Source organism: Carcharhinus amblyrhynchos, chromosome 9 (genome assembly GCF_965287045.1).
Source record: "Carcharhinus amblyrhynchos chromosome 9, sCarAmb.v2.hapA, whole genome shotgun sequence".
Classification (NCBI taxonomy): Eukaryota; Metazoa; Chordata; class Chondrichthyes; order Carcharhiniformes; family Carcharhinidae; genus Carcharhinus; species Carcharhinus amblyrhynchos.
The window spans coordinates 86947011-86967188 of NC_137332.1; the positions used below are offsets into that span (position 1 = coordinate 86947011).

General features: G+C 45.1%; 1 protein-coding gene across 1 annotated transcript in view; it reads right to left on the reverse strand.

Annotated features, from left to right (window-relative positions):
• The window catches only part of cacna1ea (calcium channel, voltage-dependent, R type, alpha 1E subunit a), a 516576-nt gene that overhangs the window by 395822 nt on the left and 100576 nt on the right, over positions 1–20178 (reverse strand). The window lies entirely within an intron of this gene.

Below are 20178 nucleotides of genomic sequence, written 5' to 3' on the forward strand. Positions count from 1 at the left end.
ATTCTTGTGGGGGGGCAGCTTCTGGGACCTTCCAGAGGTCATGCTCAGACCCACAAACCAGGGCACCAGCCATAACTTCTGTAGGTCACTGCCAGTGGGAGAGATGGACAAGCCACTGCATCTTTCTGCCAAGTGCCCATCCATCAATGGTGAGCATGCGCACCTAATGCTGGTGGACGAGCTATCGGTTGTCTCTGTAGACTATTCTCAAGGCATTCTGGATAAGAGTAGCAGCTCCTTCACCCCTCTGCCAGTGGCCACTGCAACTGTCTATGCCAATGGTGAGTGAGGAGTGTCCTCCATGGAGGTAGATGTTCCTTCTCAGCGAGAGACAACTCAGGCTTCAGGAGTCAGAGGGAAACTGCCAAGGTCATTATGGCCACCATGACAGCAGCTGCCTCCAGTGCCCCTGCCGGGTGCAACATCTGCTGGGTGTAAGTTAAAGGCACCTTGAACACAACTGGTGCACGTCAAGGAGCACATTATATACTTTGAGTTTTCTATCAGGTTTTAGAATCATAGAAACATAGAAAAACTACAGCACAAACAGGCCATTCGGCCCACAAGTTGCGCCGATCATATCTCTACCTACTAGGCTTACCTATCACCGTCAATCCTATTAAGTCCCATGTACTCATCCAGAAGTCTCTTAAAAGACCCGATCGATTTTGCCTCCACCACCATTGATGGCAGCCGATTCCACTCACTCACCACCCTCTGAGTGAAAAACTTACTCCTGATATCTCCTCTGTACCTACTCCCCAGCACCTTAAACCTGCGTCCTCTCGTGGCAGCCATTTCAGCCCTGGGAAAAAGCCTCTGAGAATCCACTCGATCAATACCTCTCAACATCTTACACACCTCTATCAGGTCCCCTTCTCATCCTTTGTCTCTCCAAGGAGAAAAGACCGAGCTCTCTCAACCTATCCTCATAAGGATATCCAATCCAGGCAACATCCTTGTAAATCTCCTCTGCACCCTTTCAATGGCTTCCACATCCTTCCTGTAATGAGGCGACCAGGACTGAGCACAGTACTCCAAGTGGGGTCTGACCAGGGTCTTATAAAGCTGAAGCATGATCTCCCAACCCCTAAGCCCAATCGCTGGCCAGCCCGGGACCACCCATAGTGCTACCCCTCCATGGCCCGGTCGCGGCCCCCCACAACAATTCCCAGGCCAGCCCTGACACCCCCCCACCCCTCTTGTCCTGGAGCGCCCAATGCTCAGGCCCCAACCCCCAGCAGTGGCGATCCCAACACATCCCCGGAAGCAGATCTCCCCCACCGGCCTGGCAGACCACTCCCCAATGGGCAGTGCCAAGGTGCCCCGCAGGCTGACACTGGCAGGGTCCCCATATCCAGGGTACATCATCTCCCCGCCACCCGACCCCGGGGAGGGGAGAGGTTCCCAATTGCCCCTCTTCATTCCAACATGGTCCCACTAGCTCCCTGAACATGGGGATCTAGTCTGAATCCTGCCTGAATGAGTACTCCTGGCGGGTTGGGAGATTCAATCGGAACTTGAAATGTCCTGATAATTAGCAAATCTACATATTTAAATTAGATTTTAAAAAGATTTAAATTACTTACCTGCCTTCCCGCTGGTGTCCAGTGTGGTCTGTCCGGCAACTGCTCACCAGCTCTGGGAGATGCGTGTGCATCCCCCACGCATGCGTAAATCCCTGTTCAAGGCCGCAGACGTGCAGCTCCCGACCAGACCTGCTAGAAAGCGGCAGGCGCAGACGGGAGAGTCACGGCCATGATTCCCCACTCACAAAGCCACACTGACTGTCCCTAATCAGTCCTCACAGCTCTAAATGCCTGTCAATCCTGTCTCTCAAAATACCTTCCAACAACTTACCCACCACAGATGTGAGGCTCACTGGTCTGCAGTTGCCAGGCTTTTCCCTGCAGCCCTTTTTAAACAAAGGCACAACATTTGCCACTCCCCAATCTTCAGGCACCTCACCTGTGACTATCGATGATCCAAATATCTCTGCTAGGGGACCTGCAATTTCCTCCCTAGCCTCCCACAATGACTTGGGATACACTTCATCAGTTCCGGGGGATTTATCTATCTTGATGCGCTTTAAGACTTTCAACATCATTTCCTTCCTCTGTAATATTTACAGTCCTCAAGACAGCACTATTTATTTCCCCTTTTCCAACAGAGTATGTAATCCTCAAGGAAATATATATATGAGTTGAGAATTATGAATTATTTCTTTCAATGTTTGCTATTGCTCATTTATCATTAGATATTTTAATCTAATTTCCCAATCTACCTTTACAAACTCACTCCTCATGGCTCTGAAGTTGTATTTTATTTTGAGTTTTTTTTTAATTGTGTCTACCTTCTTTGTGAGATGACAATTTGCTGTGTGTTGGTCAGCTCCATGTTAAGCATTGCCTGGTGCCTCTCAGGAGCCACACATGATCTTGGCAGTCTCTGAAGTATTTGCTACAGAGGAAAACAGTAGCCTGAGAAGGTGCACGATTTGCTGGCCCATTTTTTTCTGGGCCCTCTTCTCAGTCAGCTGAGTTTTTCATTTCTGCTCACCTCTTTCAATGCCCTTCCACATAGTCAGCCTCCAGAGATCACAACCATCAATGCCTATAGCCCAGCTGTCAGTGCCAACATCCGCCAGCTTCATAATCTTGCCTGTCGTGGAGGTAAGGATGCCCGCAAGAGGTCATGACCCAGTGATCATTTCACCATACAGAAGATCTTGAGATATATGGCCTTCATCCATCCAATAAATATGGCCAAGCCAGAGCAGATGGCCTTGGCTTAGCAGACGTGCATGCTGATGGAATTAGCATGCTCCAAGACCTCTGTCAGTGACCTTGTCCAAAAACGTGCCAATGATACATCCAAGCCAGCAAAGGTGGTAACTGCTCAGGCTCTTCTCCTGCCAAGCATATGTTGCCCATGTCTCACCACTGTAGAGGAGTAAGTTAAGGACACAGGCTTGGTAGACTGTCAGTCAGTTTGTTGCAGTTCCACATTCTCTTACTCTTACCTGGACAAACCAACTGTCTACATCAATGGGGATGAAGTGGAAATGGCCGAGAGCTTAAGATTTCCAGGTGCCCAGATCACCAACAACCTGTCTGGTCCCTCCAGACCGACACATTAATGAAGAAAACACGCCAACTTTCTCTCAACATAGGAAAATACCAATAATGCTCAGCAGGGAGATGCCTCAATTGTTGGTGCAATTGCCCTTATTCTTGTACAGAGTCACAACATTTACATCACACAGAGAGAGAGGCTGGCAGACACAGACACACACACACACACACACACACACACACACACACACACACACACACACACACACACACACGTGCGCGCAGACATCAAACACTCAGCAGAGTCAGAGATGTTTGCTTGATCAGCTCCACTTGGTGGGCCACATCATCCACATATCTGTCGCGAGTCTCCCGATAAAAGCTCTCTACTTGGAGCTTTGACATGGTAAGTGAATCTCAAGAGGGCAGAGCAAAAGCTTCAAGGACAAAACCTTCTTGAAAAAGTGCAATATCCAGACTGACACCTGGAAATGCCTGGCCCAAGATGGCCTGTAGTGGTGGAAAAGGAGGGGGCGGGTGGGGGTGTTTAGCTAAGATGCTCTTTCAGCGAGTCGATGCAAACTCAGTGGGCTGAATGGTCTCCGGATTTCTATTGCGACTCCAGTTTCCTTGGTAACTTCAGGGTTCCACCACCTCTCCAACTGCTTACTGCAGTCACTAATGACCTCCTTTGTTTACAGTGGAACCGTTTTCTTTGAGAATACCTGTGGCCTTTTTGACCCATTCATGCATCCCCTGATATTTATTCCCTGTGCCAAAGGACATCTGGAAATTCTGGTAAATCTAGTTTCACAATTAACTCACCATATTCAAACTCAAGAGAAAATTGTATTATTATTAGGATCACTTTTTCTAGATTACCATTTACTTTAAGATTACTAATCAATTCTATCTCATCACACAATATAAATCTAAAATAGTGTGCTCTCAAGTTGGTTCCTTGACATATTGTGACACATTATTAAACACTTTCTCAAGCATATACTGTTCTTCAAGCTACATTTAAAGATTTGATTTGCCCAGTCAATATGAAGTTCCCATAGCTACAGCATTATCCATGTTTGATGCTCCTCTAATTTCCTCATTCATACTGTGCCTAAAACTATGATTTCTGTTATTTCTTTATTTTTTAGTTCCAGGGAATCATTGAGTCGAAGAAAGTTACAGCAGAGAAGGAGGCTATTCAGACCATCATATCTGTGCCAGCTGACAAGTAGCCCCAGCTTAATTCCATCAGCCGCAATGATTCTCCATCCTGATTTTTCTGGACTAAGATCTTTTGTCCCTGCTGCCTTAATCTCATTTTACATTATCACAGCTACCCCAACTCCTTCTCCATTTTGCACCTCGGTTCTCAAAGTTAATTACCCTGAAATGTTTGGTTCTCAAACTTGGCCACAATGCAGCCAAGTCTCAGTAAGGGTTACTGGCACTCCTCCTGGAGGCACACACACATATATAATAGCACTCACGACAGACAAAGAGATATAGATTTTTATATGGTGCCCTCCCCAGAAGGGGCACAGGATTCACTTCACAAACACACTGTATTACAGCAATCCTTGCAGACATATCATAGAATTCCGACAGTGCAGAAGAAGGCCACTCAGCCCATTGAGTCTGCACCAACAATAATCCCACTTAGGCCCTATTCCTGTAACCCTTACTTATTTGCCTTGCTAGGCCCCCTGACACTAAGACGCAATTTAACATGACCAATCAACTTAACCTGCACATCTGTGGAGATATGTATCTTTGTAATGAAATGTAAACTTGTATTCAGCACCCACTCCATGACAGCTAAACAAATAATAGTTGTTGCTTCAAAGACACACTCAAATATACACAGAAACATAAATAGAAAATAGAAGCAGGAGTAGGCCATTCAGCCCTTTGAGCCTGCTCCACCATTTGTTACGATCACGGCTGATCATCAAGTTCAATTTTCCCCATATCCCTGGATCCTTTTAGCTCCAAAAACTATAGCTAAATTCGTCTTGAAATCCAGACAACATTTTGGCCTCAGCTATTTTGTGTGGTAATGAATTCTACAGATTCACCAGAAATTTCTCCTCACCTCACTCCTAAAAGGTTTACCCCTTATCTGTAGTGGTTAAGTTGTCAGAAGATATTCTGAGAGACAGGATCTACAGACATTTAGAGATGCAAGGACTGACTAGGGGCAGTCAGCATGGCTTTGTGAGACGAAAATCATGATTAAGTTTTTGAAGGGATAACCAAGAAGGTAGTTGAGGGCAGTGCATTTGATGTTGTCTACATGGACTTCAGCAAGGCCTTTGACAAGGTACTGCATGGTAGGTTGTTGCATAACGTTAAATCTCAATGGATCCAGGGTGAGGTAGAGAATTGGATATAAAATTGGCTTGATGACAGAAAACAGAGGCTAATTGTAGAGGGTTGTTTTTCAAACTGAAGGCCTCTGATCAGCAGTGTGCCTGAGGGATCGGTGTTGGGTTCATAGTTATTTGTCATTTATATTAATATTTGAATGAGAATTTAGGGGGCATGGTTAGCAAGTTTGCAGATGACACCAAGCTTGGTGGAATAGTGGACAGTGAAGAAGGTTATATAGGATTGCAATGGGATCTTGATCAATTAGTCCAGTGGGCTGACGAATGGCAAATGGAGTTTCATTTAGATAAATGTGAGGTGATGCATTTGGGTAGATTGAACCGGGACAGGACTTACTCAGTTAACGGTAGGGCGTTGAGGAGAGTTATAGAACAAAGAGATCTAGGGGTACAGGTTTATAGCCCCTTGAAAATGGAGTTGTAGATGGACAGATAAAGTGCAGTTAGATTAACAGGAGTTAATTCTTAACTCTGCCTGTTTCAGATAGGTCGTAAAATATTTCACCCTTGTACCAGCGAAAGACAAAAATTCCAGCAACGCTTTACAGACAGTGGACAACTATAGAAATCCAAAAAGCTTCAGAATTCCATCAAGTTTGATGTATTATTTCTTTGAGAGTTACTAGAATTCTGTTATTTCTGCTTTGAGTCATGAATATTCCTTGTATTATCTGAACAGAATTTCAGCTGAACTATATCTTAGTTAATGTGTTGCTTGTTTAGTTAAAGTTCCTGACTATTTAAATAAAATACCTTGTTAATTCTTCAATTAAAACGAGTGTTAGACCTTTATGTTAAAGAATTTCTAAATATTAACCAAGAATAGATAACACCTTCCCAAATAATTAAGCAGATTCCGATACGAGGCAAGAGGGATTAACCTCTGTCATAACACTTGTCTAACTCTGTTAGAATTTTATAAGTTTCTATGATATGCCCTCTCACTCTTCTAAACTCCAGTGATTACAATCCTGACCAACTTAGTCTCTTCTCATATGACAGGTCTGCCATCCCAGAAATCAGCCTCGTAAAGCTTCACTGTACTCCCTCTTTAGCAAGCACATCCTTCCTCAGATAAGGACACCAAAACTATACACAATACTCCAGGTGCAGCCTCACCAACATCTTGTACAATTGAAGCAAAATATCCCTATCCCTTTACTCAAATCCTCTTGATGAACAATGGCGACGAATCACTTTGTTGAGTTTGAGTTTCTGTTCCAGAATCTTCTCATAATCTAACTGCAACTATGAGGCGGCAAGTCTCTGTAAAGCCTTCACATGTAAATAAACATGTTGTTGTCTTTCCCTTAACTGGTGAACAACAATTATTACATTCACAACAAGGGTAAAAGCAAGCCTTAAACTGTGAGTATATCACAGTACATGATCTGGAGGAGGGGGCTGAGTGTAGGGTGACGAAATTTGCTGATGACACGAAGATGAGTGGAAAAGCAAATTGCGTGGAAGGCGCGGAAAGTCTGCAGAGAGATCTGGATAGGCAGAGCGAGTGGGCGAGGACCTGGCAGATGGAGTACAATGTTAGCTAGTGTGAGGTTATCCACTTTGGCAGGAATAATAGTAGGAGGGATCATTATTTAAAGGGTGAAAAGCTGCAGCATGCTACAGTGCAGAGGGACCTGGGGGTCCTTGTGCATGAGTCGCAAAAACCCAGTCTGCAGGTGCAGCAGGTGATCAAGAAGGCAGCCTTTATACCGAGGGGGATAGAATATAAAAGCAGGGAGGTCTTGCTGCAACTGTACAGGATATTGGTGAGGCCGCAGCTGGAGTACTGTGTGCAGTTTTGGTCGCCGCACTTGCGGAACAATATATTGGCCTTGGAGGGAGTGCAGAGGAGGTTCATTAGGCTGATACCGGAGATGAGGGGGTTGGACTATGAAGAGAGACTAAATAGACTGGGTCTGTACTCGTTGGAGTTTAGAAGGATGAGGGGGGGATCTTATAGAGACGTATAAGATAATGAAGGGGATGGATAGGGTAGAGGTAGAGAGATTCTTCCCGCTTAGAAAGGATAACAGGGCTAGAGGGTACAGCCTCAAGATAAGGGGGGGGGTCAGTTTAGATCAGAGTTGAGGAGGAACTTCTTCACTCAAAGGGTGGTGAATCTCTTGAATTCTCTGCCCGATGAAGTGGTAAAAGCTACCTCGCTAAATATATTTAAGTCACGGGTAGGTAGGTTTCTGATAGACAAGGTAGTTAAGGGTTATGGGGAGAAAGCGGGAAAGTGGAACTGATCCACTTCAGATCAGCCATGATCTTATTGAATGGCGGGTCAGGCTCGAAGGGCTAGATGGCCTACTCCTGCTCCTATTTCTTATCTTCTTATGTTCTTATATAGTTCCTGAGACAACAATGTCCCTACTTGGATGATAGACCCTTCTGAAGCCTCCATGGAGGACAGAATACAATACACAGAGCATTTGGGCTATTGCTTTCGGGCCAGTGAAATGGAGGAGGAGAACAAGAGAATGGCAATCCTCCTGGGTGCATGTGGGACCCAGGCTTACAATATGATTCACAGGCTCACAACCACAAGCATATCTGATTCCAAGTCATTCAGTGAGATTGTTGAACTGTAGCAAGGAAGCAGGAAGCGAATTCAGCCACAAATGAAAGGAGGAGGTTTAGAAGAAGAAATCAATCAGCAAATACTGAAGCAGAATGTTACCATTGTGGGGGTAACCACTCCCCTGAATCCTGCAGCTATAAAGAGGTTGAATTATTTTTAAGGCATCGCTGCAAAAGCAAGACAAGTCTACCCAATACCGGATTACATAGATGTCACAAGTATAATAGCATGGGAGAAGCTAGCACCAACTATTTAAATGTTCACTCCCTGTATAATATGAAAGCAGGCAAGATAGCCACATTACTAGGCACGGTGGCACAGCGATTAGCATTGCTGCCTCACAGCTCCCAGGTTCACATCCGGCCTTGGTCACTACCTGTGTGGAGTTTGCATGTTCTCCCCGTGTCTGCATGGGTTTCCTCTGGGTGATCCGGTCTCCCCCTACACTCCAAAGATGCGCAGGTTAGGTGGATTGGCCATGTTAAATTGCCCATTAGTGTCAGGGGATTGGCAGGGTAAATACGTCAGGTTATGGGGATAGTGCAGGCTCAATGAGCTAAATGGCCTTCTTCAGAACTCTAAGGGTTCTATTACTGTAATGCTCCAGTAGATGGAAAGGTTTTAAAGATGGACGTAGACACAGGGCATCTGATACTGTGACAGATCAACATACATTTCAGTACTTAAGAGAAAGAGCCCAGCCACTGAATTTAAAGTGTATTGCAGCAAAGGTAAAAACTTAAACAGGAGAAATCACAAAAATAATGGGCATAACAACAGTAGCTGTAAGCTACGGGCAACAGTCTGCCCAGCTCCCAATAATAATAGTGTCAGGTGAAGGACAAAGCCTTCTGCATCATAATTGGCTTCACAAAATCAAGTTAAATTGGATGAAAGTTTTCCAAGTGCAGGAAGGAGCTCTGCTCGAACTAATGAAAAAATGACAGCATCTTCAGTGACAAGTTTGGAAAAATAAAAAGCTTGCAGGTGAAGATCTATGTGAATCCAGAGGTGACTCCTCGATTTTTAGGGCAAGACCAATACTGTATACCTTATGAGAAAAGATGGGCACTGAATTAAAGAGATTGGTAGAACTGGGCATTATCCAGCCAGTTCAGTTCTCTGAATGGGCAGCATCCATATCCTTCATGTTGAAGCTAAACTAAACTGTCCACATTTATGAAGACTATAAGTTAACAGTTAATCAGGATGCCAAGTTGGATAAGTATCAAATCCTGAAGATTGAAGATCTGCATGCAAAGCTGGCTGGAGTCAATCTTAAACAAAACTGGACATATCAGCAACTTGAATTAGACAACACTTTCCAAAGTTGCAATAAACACACCAGTGTATGCGCCTGCCCTTTGGTGTGTCATCAGCTTTTCCAGAAAACAATAGAAAGTCTGCTGCAAGGGTTGCCACGAGTTGTGGTGTACCTTAACGATGTTCTTATAATTGGCTCAACAGAAGCTGAGCACCTAGATAACTTAGAGAAAGTGATTTCAAAAGGCTGGAATTTGTCTCTGGCAGGATAATTGTACTTTTCAAGCCACCAAGTTAGCCTATCTGGGCTGTCTCATAAATGCATAAGGATTACACCCCATGGAACACAAGGTAAGAGCCATAAAGGCAGCACTGGCCCCCAAAAAACATCTCAGCTCATCATTTTTATGAATGGTGAATTACTATGGGCACATTTTATCCAGCTTTAGCATATGCTGCTAAAGAAGCACCTGCGTTCGTTTTAAAAGAAACTGTTAATAAAGAAAGCAATTCTTTGAACTTGTTACTGCATTTCAACCAGTCTAAGAAATTGGTGTTGACTTGCAGTGCCTTTCCATATGGCACTGGTGCTGTGTTGTCCCATGAGGTGGATGACAGATCTGAAAGGCCAATAGACTATGTCTCGAGAACCCTCTCTGAGGCCAGAAACACTGATCACAAATTGAGAAAAAAGGATTATAATAGCTTTTGATGTCAAGAAATTCCATCAGTATTTATACGGTAGGCACTTTACCATTGTTTCTGACCACAAACCGCTCTTCGGTCTTTTTAAAGAAGAAATGGCTCTTCCACCAAATGCGTCTACAAGAATTGGCTGTTCATCCTCTCTGCCTATAAATAAACCTTCAAACATCAGCCTGGAACACACTTAGTGAATACAGATGCACTTAGTCACCTTGCAAGAAACTGTTGCACCTCCCCCCGTGCCACAGAAATTGTTCAAAATTTGTAGACTTATTGCCAGTCTCAGAAAAACAGGTCAAGTACTGGATCAGTTGGGTCCCACTGCTATCTAAAGTGGGACTCAGGGTACTAGCGGATTGGGCTAATAAGCCAGTTTTTGACTCAGCCTTTTGGCTGGGATCAAGTGTAGTGTCGACATGCTGCGCTCGGTTGAAGTCATTGGGTTGCAATTTGGCTTCATGTGAAGCAATTTTTTGGGGCGGCATCTCGGCCTTTTGGCTGAGATGCGGATTGGATCAAGCCTTGGTGGTGGGGGGCTGCGCCTGCTCCGATCGGCTTGGATCGGGCCCAGGACGGCTGGTGCGGGCCCTCTCTTGTCGGCTTGGATCGGGAGCGTCCCAACTTGTTGGGACTCTGAATTGGCTTTAATTTGACTTGATTGGATTGGAATGAAGTAAACAAAAAAAGAGTTTTTGAAGCGATGAAACTATATTTTATCCAAAAAGATAAGTTGCATAGATGATACCATACTTTGGGGAGCCAGAGTAGCTGTCCCTGTACCAGGATGAGAGTTACTCCTAGCTGAATAACACAGTGCCCATCCAGGTATGTTGAAGCTGAAGTGTTCGCCATGAGTTATGTCTGGTGGTCTGGCATTGATGTTGACATTGAGAGCCTAGTCAAGCAATGTGAACAATTTCAATTGCACCAAAAGTTGCCTACTGCAGCCCCACTGCACCCTTGGGAGTGGCTGAGTCACCCACGGGTACGAGTCCATATTGATTATGTTGGTCCATTCATGGGTACAATGTCGATGATGTGGAGATGCCAGCATTGGACTGGGGTAAGCACAGGAAGAAGTCTTACAACACCAGGTTAAAGTCCAACAGGTTTATTTGGCAGCCTAATAAATCTGTTGAACTTTAACCTGGTGTTGCAAGACTTCTTACTGTACAATATTGATGCTGTACAAAGCGGATGGTAATGTCTGAGGTGGAGTCTCTGACATCGCAGACTACAGTTGAGAAATTACACCAATGTTTTTACCATCCCCGGAATATCTGAATTCATAGTGTCTGATAATGAGTGCTAAGTTTCAGAACTTCACCACAAGCACTGTGGTAAGACTGTGCCTTAACACCCAGCATTCAACAGGTGAGCTGAATGAAACATTCAAACCTTTATGTGTGACCTAAAGAAAAAGTCAGGACAAATCCTGGACACCTGAATCTCATATTTCCATCTTGGCTTATCGAACCACTCCACATGCAACAACAGGAGTCCCACTAACAGGGTTATTAATAATCTGTTGTCTCAAAGCAAGAATGAGCCTCGTGTTTCCAAATTTGGTGGGGAGGGTGGAGGCCAGCCGTAATGAGGCGGGTGGAATTAGGGACCTTGCGGTGAAGGATCCTCTTGGGGAGAGTGATCATTGTATGGTGGAGTTTCTGGTGCAGATGGAGGAGGAGAAAGTGGGTTCCCGGACACACGTCCTTTGTTTGAACAGAGGGTAGTACGGTAGGACGAGAGAAGAATTGGCGAATGTTGACTGGGGGAGCGCGTTGGAGGGAGGGTCTGCTGAGGAGCAGTGGAGGATCTTTAAGGAGATCTTTCTTGGTGCTCAGCAGAAATTTATTCCGATGGTCAAAAAGGACCGTAGGAGGAGAGGTAATAAGCCGTGGATAACGAAGGAGGTGAAGGAAAGTGTTAAATTAAAAGCGGAGGCGTTTAGAGTAGCTAAGAGTAGTGGGCGAGAAGAGGATTGGGAGAGGTTTAAATGTCAACAAAGATTGACAAAGAAGTTGATAAAGAAGGGTAGGAGAAACTATGAAGCTGGGCTAGCGCTTAATATAAAAAAGGATAGCAAGAGTTTTTAATAAATATATAAAAAGGAAGAGGCTGGCTAGGGTGAATGTTGGACCCTTAGAGGATGAGAAGGGGGACTTAGTTGTAGGGGATGGGGATATGGCTGAGGTCTTGAATAACTTTTTGTTTCGGTCTTCATGGAGGAGGACGTGAATAATTTGCCGGGTGTTAGAGATGGAAAGGTGGTAGGACTGGAGGGTCTCAATGACATTACTGTTACTAGAGAGGAGGTGCTCGACAGACTGGAGGGACTGATTGTGGACAAGTCCCCAGGACGGATGGAATGCATCCGAGGGTTCTGAAAGAAATGGCGGAGGTGATAGTGGATGCCTTGGTGGTTATTTTCCAGACGTCGCTGAATTCCGGGGAAGTGCCGGAAGATTGGAAAACGGCTAATGTTACGCCGTTGTTTAAGAAGGGTGCCAGGCAAAAGGCAGGGAATTATAGGCCGGTTAGTTTAACGTCTGTTGTAGGTAAAATGTTAGAATCCGTCATCAAGAAGGAAATAGCGAGGCATCTTGAGAGGAATTGCTTGATAGAGCAGACGCAGCACGGTTTCGTTAAAGGGAAGTCGTGTCTGACAAATTTACTGGAGTTCTATGAGGATGTGTCTAGGGCGGTGGATAGAGGAGAGCCGGTGGATGTGGTCTTTCTAGATTTTCAGAAGGCGTTTGACAAGGTACCTCACAGGAGGTTATTGCAGAAGGTCAGGGGACATGGGGTTGGGGGTAGGGTGTTAGCGTGGATAGAGGATTGGTTGTCAAATAGGAGGCAGAGAGTGGGGGTCAATGGGTGCTATTCGGATTGGCGGTTGGTGACTACTGGAGTGCCCCGGGGTCGGTGCTGGGGCCTCAGCTATTTACCATTTATATAGATGATCTGGAGGAGGGAACCGAGTGCAGGGTGTCGAAATTTGCTGATGACACCAAGATTGGTGGAACGGCAAATTGCGCGGAGGGTGTGGAGAGTCTACAGATAGGCTGGGCGAATGGGCCAGGAAATGGCAAATGGAATTTAATGTTGGCAAGTGCGAGGTGGTCCACTTTGGTAGGAATAATGGTAGGAAGGATTATTACTTACGTGGCGAAAAACTGCAGCAGGCAACGGTGCAGAGGGACCTAGGGGTCCTTGTGCATGAGTCGCAAAAACCCAGCTTGCAGGTGCAGCAGGTGGTCAGGAAGGCAAATGGGATGCTGGCCTTCATAGCGAGGGGGATTGAATATAAAAGTAGGGAGGTCTTGCTGCAGCTGTATAGGGCATTGGTGAGGCCGCAGCTGGAGTACTGTGTGCAGTTTTGGTCACTGCACTTACGCAAGGATATTTTGGCCTTGGAGGGAGTGCAGAGGAGGTTTACTAGGCTGATTCCGGAGTTGAGGGGGTTGAGCTATGAGGAGAGGCTGAATAAACTAGGCTTGTACTCGTTAGAGTTTAGAAGAATGAGGGGAGATCTCATTGAGACATATAAGATGATGAATGGGATGGATAGGATAGAGGTGGAGCGACTCTTCCTGCTCAGAAAGGACAGTAGGACTAGGGGGCACAGCCTCAAGATAAAGGGGGGGAAGTTTAGAACGGAGTTGAGGAAGAACTTCTTCACTCAAAGGGTGGTGAATCTCTGGAATTCTCTGCCCATTGAAGTGGTGGAGGCTACCTCGCTAAATATTTTTAAGAAGCGGGTTGATGGGTTTTTGATAAGAGAGGGGATTAAGGGTTATGGGGAGAGGGCGGGAATGTGGAACTGAGCCACGACAGATCAGCCATGATCTTACTGAATGGCGGGGCAGGCTCGAAGGGCTAGATGGCCTACTCCTGCTCCTATTTCTTATGTTCTTATGTTCTTATGTTCAAAGCAGTCAGAAGACAAGTCAAGATTCATGTCAGTCAACATGGTCATTGCCACTGAATGAAGCCATACGTGTGAGTAATTTTGGAAGTGGGTTAAGTTGGGTCCCTGAAATCATTGTGTGTAAAACTGAATCTCTGTTTTATCATATAGAGGTAGATGGAAGGATCATCCAAAAACACACAGACCATTTGAGAGTCGCCCCATCAGTCAGTATGACCACCAGGATTGATACTGCCACCAGGAAATATTGGTGACTATCCAAGCACTGGAGTACCTGGTTTTCCTGTGGCAGGCACAACTGAGATCTCTTTGGAAACGGACAAAACTGAACTGCCTGTGCCTGAGGAGGCACTGTCATTGTGGTTTCGGTTGAAAGCAATCCAGTCGAAACACCCCAGATGGAGGAATGAAACCGCTTCATAAGGATTCAGAAACCCTCTGAAAGACTTCGTTTATAATTGACAAAATCAGGTACAAACGCTTAATTAACTTGGACTGTGTATCAAAGGACTGAGAGGAGGAGGGATGTGGCGATTGTCCCTTTAAGGATCAATCTACAGGATAAGGCTTGCTCGGGGAGCAGCTTGGGGGAATCATGCTAATCAGCTCAGGCTTCTGTTCCAGAACCTTCTCAGGAGAGCTGGTGATCAAGAATTATTACAAAAACACTATTTAATGGGGAGCCAATGTAAACTGACAAACATGGGGTGATGGGTGAATGAGATTCGGTGCGAGTTATGATAGAGGAACAGAGATGTGACAGAGGAGCAGTGAGAGTTGATCCACAAACAGGATCAACGTTGGGACTTAGCAGTGGAATTTGATGAGATTGGGATGGTTCAACCTCCGTGCTGGGCCAGAAGGTTGCAGAGAGAGTAGGACAATGCACTTGTTGTAAGGAGGCTGCACGATATGAATCAACAAGTGGATGGCAAAGAGATTCACATGGGGGAACTGGAGCCTAATTTAAGAGGTACATACCATCGCAGATATCATTCATCATAAATGTTCAAGATTGCATACTTGAAGGAATAGAGATGAAGGCCTTATCGGCAGAACGATCCAGGTGAGTGAGTCTTACTGGGCACCAAGGCTATGAAGGTGGAGGTAAGGGTACGGTTATGCAGATTGGTAGTTGCATTCAGTGAACAGAGGGCCAGAGGCTAGAAAGTTAGGACTTTGAAAGTGCAGTTGTAAACAAATTGTGGATGGAGACTTTTTCAGGGATGGATACAGAGATTGTAGTTGTGGATGGGGAAAGGGTTCATGGGGGAGATGGCCATGATAAAACTGCCTCTTAGTGTCAGGGGGATTAACCAAGTAAATATGTGAGGTTAGGGGATAGGGCCAGGGTGGGATTGTTGTTGTCACAGACTCATGCGCTGAATGGCTCCTTCTGCACTGTAGGAGTTTTATGAGATGCAGACTGAAAACACCAAGAATTGAAAAGTTTTTTCTGTGTAAAGGTTATGGATGAAAGCAGTGAACATAAAAATAGTTCTGAATTAGTCACGTGGAGTTAGATTTGCAGATCGAGTAAGGGTCACACAGACTGAGAAATCAGATGATCTCCTACAGGACTGCTTAGAGTCAGTATTTAAATACTCTGCAACCAGCCTGAACTCATATGCCAATACAGAAACTGACTTTGTTAGTTAGAAGATTGTGTACCGAAGAAGTCAATCTGTGCATTTCCCAACCGGAAATCATGGATAAACAGGGATATTCACTACATGTTGAAGTCTAGGTGGTGTTCAAGGCAGATGGCCCTGATCTATACAGAAAGCCAGATATCTTCAAAGGAGATCCATCAACGACACCAAAAGACAATACTGGACCAAGCTAGAGGCCCAGGCTAGTCACACGGACACCTGCAAGGTCTGCAGGGCATAACAGGCTACAAGATGTAAAATCACCAGCTCTAATGCACCCCTCACTGATGAGCTCCATGCATTCTATGCCCGTTTTGAGCAACAGAGTCAGCGAGAGCATGCCCTCCTCCAGTTACAGACAGCAGAGGGAAGTTGTGTGTGGAACCGGAAGAGATTGGAGAGGCATTGAACCAATATTTCTCTTCGGTGTTCACGCAGGGGGACATAAATGTAGCTGAGGAGAACACTGGGTTACAGGGGTGTAAACTAGACAGTATTGCAGTTGATAAGGGGGATGTGCTGGATATTCTTGAGGGTTTGAAAATAGATAAGTCCCCTGGGCCGGACGGGATTTACCCTAGGATTCTCTGGGAGGCAAGAGAGGCGATTGCAGAGCCTCTGGCTCTGATCTTCAGGTCGTCGTTGGTCTCAGGTATAGTGCCGGAAGATTGGAGGATAGTGAATGTTGTCCCATTGTTTAAGAAGGGGAACAGAGACTTCCCCGGGAATTATAGACCGGTGAGTCTTACTTCTGTTGTGGGCAAGGTTTTAGAAAAAATTATTAGGGATAGGATTTATAGTTATTTGGAGAGTAATGAATTGATTGGAGATAGTCAGCATGGTTTTGTAGCGGGTAGGTCGTGCCTTACTAACCTTATTGAGTTTTTTGAGAAAGTGACCAAAGAGGTGGATGGGGGTAAGGCAGTTGACGTGGTATATATGGATTTTAGTAAGGCGTTTGATAAGGTTCACCATGGAAGGCTTCTGCAGAAAATGCAGATATATGGGATTGGGGGTAATCTAGGTAATTGGATCAGGAATTGGCTAGCAGATAGGAGACAGAGGGTGGTGGTTGATGGCAAGTATTCGTCATGGAGTTCAGTTACGAGTGGTGTGCCTCAGGGATCTGTTTTGGGGCCACTGCTGTTTGTAATTTTTATTAATGATCTGGATGAGGGTATAGTTGGGTGGATTAGTAAATTTGCTGATGACACCAAAGTCGGAGGTGTGGTAGATTGTGAGGAAGGGTGTCATAGTTTGCAGGGAGACTTGGACAGGTTGCAGAGCTGGGCCGACAGGTGGCGGATGGAGTTTAATGCGGAGAAGTGTGAGGTAATTCACTTTGGTAGGAATAACAGATGTGTCGAGTATAGGGCTAACGGGAGGACTCTGAATAGTGTGGATGAACAGAGGGATCTAGGTGTATGTGTACATAGATCCCTGAAAGTTGGGAATCAAGTAGATAAGGTTGTTAAGAAGGCATACGGTGTCTTGGCGTTTATTGGTAGGGGGATTGAATTTAGGAGTCGCAGCGTCATGTTGCAACTGTACACAACTCTGGTGCGGCTGCACTTGGAGTATTGTGTGCAGTTCTGGTCCCCACATTATAGGAAGGATGTGGAGGCTTTGGAGAGGGTGCAGAGGAGGTTTACCAGGATGTTGCCTGGTATGGAGGGGAGGTCCTATGAGGAGAGACTGAGGGATTTGGGGTTGTTTTCGTTAGAAAGAAGGCAGCTAAGAGGGGATCTTATTGAAACATATAAGATGATTAGAGGTTTAGATAGGGTGAACAGTGATAGCCTTTTTCCTCGGATGGAGAAAGCTAGCACGAGGGGGCATGGCTTTAAATTAAGGGGGGGTAGTTATAGGACGGATGTCAGGGGTAGGTTCTTTACCCAGAGAGTGGTGAGGGATTGGAATGCCCTGCCTGCTGCAGTTGTAAATGCGCCTAGTTTGGGGGCGTTTAAGAGATCCGTGGATAGGTTTATGGATAGAAAGGGATTGGTTTAGGTTAGAGGGTCATTGTTTTTTTAACTGGTCGGCGCAACATCGTGGGCCGAAGGGCCTGTTCTGCGCTGTAATGTTCTATGTTCTATGTTCTATCCTGAAAGTCTCAGAAGAGCCTGTATCTGAGGTCACCACTGCAGATGTCAGAGCAGCTTTCTCAAAGGTAAACCCACAGAAAATGATTGGCCTGGATGGGGTACTTGAACAAGCATTGAGATCTGGCATGAAGCAGCTGGCAGCGGTGTTCGCAGACATCTTCAACCTCTCTTTACAACAATCTGAGGCCCCTATCTGCTTCAAGGAGACAAGTACCAGCCCAGTACCAAAGGAAAGCCAAACAGCGTGTCTTAATGATTATCATCTGGGGGCTCTGACATCCATCATTGTGAAGTGTTTCGAAAAGTTAGTCATGGCACGAATCAATTCCAGCCTCCTGGACTGCTTGGATCCATTACAGTTGTCTACTGCCACAGCAGGTCTACAGCAGGTGCTATCTTCCTATCTCTGCACTCAACCCTGGGACACGTAGATAACAAAGACACCAAAGTCAGACTCCTATTTATTTGACTACAGCTCAGCCTTCAACACCATTATTCCTACGAAACTCATTGCCAATCTTTGTGGCCTGGGCCTCGGCTCCTCGCTCTGTGATTGTATCCTGAACTTCCTAACCCACGGACCAAAATCAGTAATGATAGGCAACTACACCTCCTCCAAGATCATCCTCAACACCGGTGCCCCACAATGTTGTGTTCTCAGCCCCCTGCTATATTCCTTATACACCTATGACTGTGTGGCCAAATTCCTCCTCCAATTCGATTCTCAAGTTTGTTGATGACACCACCATAGTGGGTAGGATCTCGAACAATGATGAGACAGAGTACAGGAATGAGATAGGGAATCTGGTGAACTAGTGCGACGACAATAATCTCTCCCTCAGTGTCAACAAAATGAAGGAGATTGCCATTGACTTCAGGAAGTCGAGTGGAAAACATGCCCCTGTCTACCTCAAAGGGATGGAACAGAAATGGTCGAAAGTTTCAGGTTTTTAGATGTCCAGATCACTAACAACCTGTCCTGGTCCCCCCATGCCTACACTATAGCTAAGAAAGCCCTCTAACTTCTCAGAAGACTAAGGAGATTTGGCATGTTAGCTATGATTCTCACTGATGCACCACAGAAAACATTCTTTCTCGTTGTATCACAGCTTGATATGGCTCCTGCTCTCCCCAAGACTGCAAGAAACTACAAAAACTCATGAATGTAGCCCAATCCATCATGCAAACCAGCCTCTCATCCTTTGACACCATCTCTTCCAGCTATCTTAGCAAAGCAGCCAGCATAATTAAGGACCCCAGACATATCCTATTCCACCTTCTTCCATTGGGAAAAAATCTGAGGTCGTGTCCCGACCGACTTAAGAACAGCTTCTTCTCTGCTGCCATCAGACTTTTGAATGGACCTAACTTGCATTAAGTTGATCTTTCTCTACATCCTAGCTGTGACTGTAACACTATATTCTGTACTCTCGTTACCTTCTCCTTCTCTATGAATGGTATGCTTTGTCGGTATAGTGCACCAGAAACAATACTTTTCATTGTATATTAATACATGTGACAATAACAAATCAAATTAAAATGTTATCTGTGTTTCCCTCTTTGCAAATGCTGCCTGGCCTGCTGAGCTGATCCAGCATTTATTATTTCCTGATTTCCAGCATCTGCAGTATTTTGCTTTTACTAAAACACTGAACATATCTCAGTAAGAAACTTGGCATGGTCTCTGGGTGAAAGAGGAAGAAGGTTTTAAGTGAGATGATAGATAGAACAGGGTGAGCTCAAAGGAGGAAGTATCTGTAATAACTTGGCTCCACCAGTTAAGAACAAACTATAAACATTTATTTACAGGGTGATGCAGATTCAATGCTTCCAGGCATGACTCTCCGATCTGACTGCTGGGACAAGCCAGACAAGTTGAAATGATATCCCAACTTGGTCCCCGATTAGTCAGCCCAGGTCATGTGACTTTATCCAAAGATTATCTCTTAAAGGGCCAAACACCACAGTGTCAAAGTTTCTCCCTATCTATTCTGTCCACACCCCTCATCTCTATCAAATCGCTTCTCAACCTTTTCTTCTCCAGGGACAATAGTCTAACCTTCTCCAATCTATCAACGCAAGTAAAGCTCCTCATCTCAGAAACCAATCATGTGAAACCACCAATCCCTGGTGTCCAGAATTGAACACATTAATACTCCAATTGAGACTCAAACAGTGTTTTTTCACAGGTTCACAATAACCTCCTTGTTCTTGTACACAAGATCCCCATTTATAAAGCTCAGAATGCTACAAGCTTCCTCAACCTGCACTTCCACCTTCAATGCTTTATGTATATAGTGCCTCTGATCCTGCACCATCTTCAGAATTGTACTTTTTGTTTTGTATTATCTCCTTGCTTTCTTCCTAACAAAATGAATCATTTTGCATACCTCTGCATTAAATCTCATCTTTCACATATCTGCCCATTCTCTAACCTGTGTCCTCTCGAAGTCCAACATTATTTG